The 4,514-nt window shown below is 34.8% G+C and overlaps 1 protein-coding gene across 1 annotated transcript in view; it reads right to left on the reverse strand.

Annotated features, from left to right (window-relative positions):
• The window catches only part of LOC107662660 (FH1/FH2 domain-containing protein 3-like), a 172,546-nt gene that overhangs the window by 162,373 nt on the left and 5,659 nt on the right, over positions 1 to 4,514 (reverse strand). The gene's annotated exons all lie outside the window — the stretch shown is intronic.

A 4,514-nucleotide genomic window follows, 5' to 3' on the forward strand; every position in this document is an offset into this window, starting at 1 on the left:
CTCAGAAACCAAAAGATGTGGCCCTTCAACCTCTCACTCCTCCAAAAGACATCCATTCACTCACTATGTCTTCAACTGTATTTTGAATTTAAGCCCAATCCAGTGGAAATAAAATTTTGCTAAACCTGCCTCCACATTTACACAAATACATCCCTAAATATTTGTGACCTTGTCCAATAATGGCCTCAAATGCCAAAATCTAGCATTCAATCACTGGCGTTTGGCAGTTTCTGGAGGCTATGTCAACTCGGTGGCTAGAAAAGACAGCAGTGTTGTCTAATAAAACTGTGAGTCAAAAGCTATTCATTGAGGTCAAAGACAAACTTGTTTGTTTTATTTGGTATGTTTACACAGGTTTGTACCAGTATCAGTGCCGTTTGACGTGATAGTTTACGTCCACACTTAGTACTAATTTATGGAAGCTTGCTTTTGCATCAGATTAAAAAAGGGCAATTGAGAGATGAAGTTTAAAATAAGAAAAGTCACAATGAAAGTCACACTGTCAGATATCCAAAATTACAGTCAAAATCTCAAGAAATAAAGTCATAATTACAAGAAACAAAGTTTATAAATCATATTCAATTATAAAAAATATAAATCAAGTTATAAATTGTGAGATAATCAATTTTTATGATATAATATTGCAATTATGGAAAAGTTACACTGCGAGAAGTAATGTTGCAGTTATGAGAAATGAAACCAGTTGTAAGATAAACAGTCAAATTGTGAGTGATAAAGTTGCAAGACAGTCACAATTGCATAATATAGTCATATTGTAAGAGATAAAGTTGGAATTATTTTAAATGAAGTTGCAATTAGGAGAAACAGTCACATTGCAAGAAATAAAGTTGCAGTTTTGAGAAATAAAGTCAATTGTGAAATATAAAAGTAACATTGAGAGAATTAAAATCACAATTACGAGAAACAAAGTCACAATTGCAATATAAAAAGTCATATTGTGAGTGATAAAGTTGCAATTATAAGAAGTAAAGTTGTAATTGCAAGAAACGGTCACAATTGTAAGATATAAAGGCACAATTATGAGATAAAGTCACATTGTGAGAAAGTCACAATTACAATAAAGTGACATATAAAGTCGAGTTGCAATTAAGAGTAATAAAATCGCAATTACAACAGTTACAACTGTAACAAAGTCACAACTGTGATCTCTAAAGTCACATTTTGAGATATAAAGTGACAATTACGAGAACGAGTCACAATTGTGAGATATAAAGTTACAATGTGAGTGATAAAGTTGCAGTTATGAGAAATAAAGTCACAAATTCGAGAAACAGTTACAAGATATAAAGTCATAACCACATGACAGAGTCACATTGCAAGAGATAAAGTTGCAGTTATGGGAAATAAAGTATACTGTGAGATATGAAAGTAACATTATTATCATTAGTATTACTGTAGTTACAAAGTCAAAATTACAAGAAACAAGATCACAACTGCAAGAAATAAAGTGTTGGACACAGGTTTCCAGACTAATGCCATGCATATAAAACCGCAAGTTCAACAGATTTTGGGGGTTAAATAGTGTTTTAAACCATCATTAATTTTAAAAGAAGCATCTATAATAACAATATATTTTTTATTTATATAGCGCCTTTCCAAAACCCAAGGTCACTTTACAAGTCAGGTTTAAGGAACAGAAACAGATAAACATCAAAACCTGAAGACAGAACACATAGCAAGAGCTGAGTGTAATATACAGAGACCACTTACAAAGTTAGATTAGAGATACATGAGAATGTAGATAAACATCCATAACAGGGTACAAATTACAGACTGAGAGCTGAAGAGTAATACTCACAGAAAAAAATTGTTTTTAAGAGGTTTTTGAAGGAGAGAAGGGAGGATGCTTGACGGATGTTTTGGGGAAGAGCATTCCACAATCTGGGAGCCACAACACTGAAAGCTCTAGATCCCATAGTCACCAGATGAAACTTAGGGGTGACTAACAATCCCTCACTAGAAGATCGTAACGAGCAGGCGGGAACATAAGGCAGAAGTAAGTCAGATAAATATGTAGGACCAAGGTTATGGAGAGCTTTATAAGTGAGAATTAGTATAATGTAGTTTATGTGCAAAGAAACCGGAAGCCAATGAAGGTGATAGAGGATTGGGGTAATGTGATCGCTCTTTCTTGTGTGGGTAATCAAGCGAGCTGCAGAGTTTTGAACATATTGTAGTCGTTTGATATTATTAGCTGACAGGCCATAAAGAAGTGAATTACAGTAATCTAGTTGAGATGTGACGAAGGCATGTATAACAGTTTCAGCATCCTGCTGACTGAGAGAGGATCGAATACGCGAGATATTACGCAGGTGGAAAAAAGCTGTCTTTACTACTTTACCAATGTGATCATTGAATGAAAGAGTGGAATCAATGAGAACACCAAGATTGCGAACTTTAGTGGAGGGCATAATCAGATCACCATCCAGATCCATCAGTTGACCAGAGAGCTTAGATTCTACAGCTTTAGAGCTAATCAGAATTACCTCAGTTTTATCAGAATTAAATTTAAGGTAATTTGCCTCCAGCCAAAACTTGAGCTCCTTGTTGCAATTAGATAATGCAGGCGGAGGAAACACTGAGGTGGAAGGTGTGCTAAAATAAATTTGAATGTCATCTGTGTAACAGTGGAAGTTAAACCCATAGCGTTTGATTATTTGTCCAATTGGTAGCATATAAATGGTAAAGAGAAGAGGGCCCAAAACAGAACCTTGAGGTACACCAGAACTGATGGATTTGGTAGAGGCCCCAAAACACCATCGGACCCCAGAGGGTTAAGAATGTCTACAGCACTGGAAAGACTGCAGCAGACAAAGATCTACTCTGGACTTTGCTCAACAAGACAATTAACTCTGAATCTTGCCAGCTTTCTTAAGACCGGAGGATGACATCATCTGCGCCCTTGCCAACCAGTCAGGTATTTTGAGGGCTGGCTGAATAGAAGCCTGTCATAGAACGTATGTGGTATGTGTTGAAGATAAAAGAACATGTGCTGTGAGATTTTAAGGTCTTTCTGATAGCTTTAGATGGAATGTTTTATGGAATGCACGTGACAGGATTGTGCTTAATTTCCTCCAATGTAACAAGATGTGAATACAGACTGAAATGTAGGAATTAAGAAAGTAGTCCCCCCCCCCGAGGCTATTGAGAATCAAGCCAACACCTTCAACCTTCACCTTCTAACCATTTTAACCTATTCAAAGTCAATAAAGTTTTTTAAGGAGATGTGAGTAATTTATCCATCCATTGACCTTCTGGTCTACAAGCAAAGTAATTTGGCATAATTTAGCCAAAAGTGAAAATGAATGAATGAATGAATCTGTAATTATTTATTCACCTTCATGTCGTTCCACACCAAATTGCTGTATTTTTTTCTCATAGAACATAAAACAAAAATCATCAGGCAGCTCTTAAGCTCCAAAAAAATAATAAAACATAAACAGACTGAACTTTAAGTCAGTATTCACTGATACAGTTTCTCTCTAGTGAGCTTGAGAGCGAAGGCAACTGGATTAGTGAACAAATAGTACTTTTGAGCAGTTTCTTTTTAAAGGGGCCATGAACTAAGAAATCAAATTTCCCTTGATCTTTTGATATATTCAGAGGACGTCACAGCAGCGTCCTTCTATTAGTTTAATATGCAAAACTGTTAGCCAATTACTTCAGAGTCTTGAATGTGCCCCGCTTATAAAACAGACCGTTCTGCAGAGAGGCTCAAAAGCAGGACAGAAAATAGCCTATTAGTTCTAAATTTTGGTGTTTTTTGATGTAAAATCTTGCTAACATTATAAACAGTGTTGAGGAAAGTTACTTTTAAAAGTAATGCATTACAATATTGCGTTACTTCCTAAAAAAGTTACTAATTACGTTACTTAGTTACTTTTTATTGAAAGGGGCTTGCTTGTTTGCTTTTAATATAAAAAGTTATATTTTTGGCAAATGTAAAAGACCTTTCACACCAAAAGCCTCAGGTTGAAGGAAATGTAAATGCACGTCTGTACAGTAGAACACAGAAGAAGAAAGTTCAGCATTCAGCAATAAAAAAGAAGAAGAAATGTTAGTTTATCTTGTGCAATTTTTGCTTATTAGTTTGGTTGAATTGGATCATCGAAGGTCAGCAGCAAATTGGTTAATAAAATGGGATTAAATACATAAAGGATATTTGTATTATTTAACATATTTAATTATTGCAGCTTTGCATCATATTCTGAGTTGCTTTTAACTGTTTTTTTTTATTTTGAGGAAAACTAAATCTGTTTTTTTTTTTTTTAATGCATGTTCACATTTATTCTAGAACTAAAGTAACATTTTGCTCCCGATTTCTATCAACATGGGGACAGGAGAGCTTTCAATCAATAAATGGGAAAAAAGTAACTGGCATTACTTATTTGAAAAAGTAACTCAGATATTAATGCGTTACTTTACTAGTTACTTGAAAAAAGTAATCTGATTACGTAACTCACGTTACTTGTAATGCGTTACCCCCAACACTG

Source organism: Sinocyclocheilus anshuiensis, unplaced genomic scaffold (assembly GCF_001515605.1).
Source record: "Sinocyclocheilus anshuiensis isolate Anshui unplaced genomic scaffold, SAMN03320099.WGS_v1.1 scaffold1559, whole genome shotgun sequence".
Classification (NCBI taxonomy): domain Eukaryota; kingdom Metazoa; phylum Chordata; class Actinopteri; order Cypriniformes; family Cyprinidae; genus Sinocyclocheilus; species Sinocyclocheilus anshuiensis.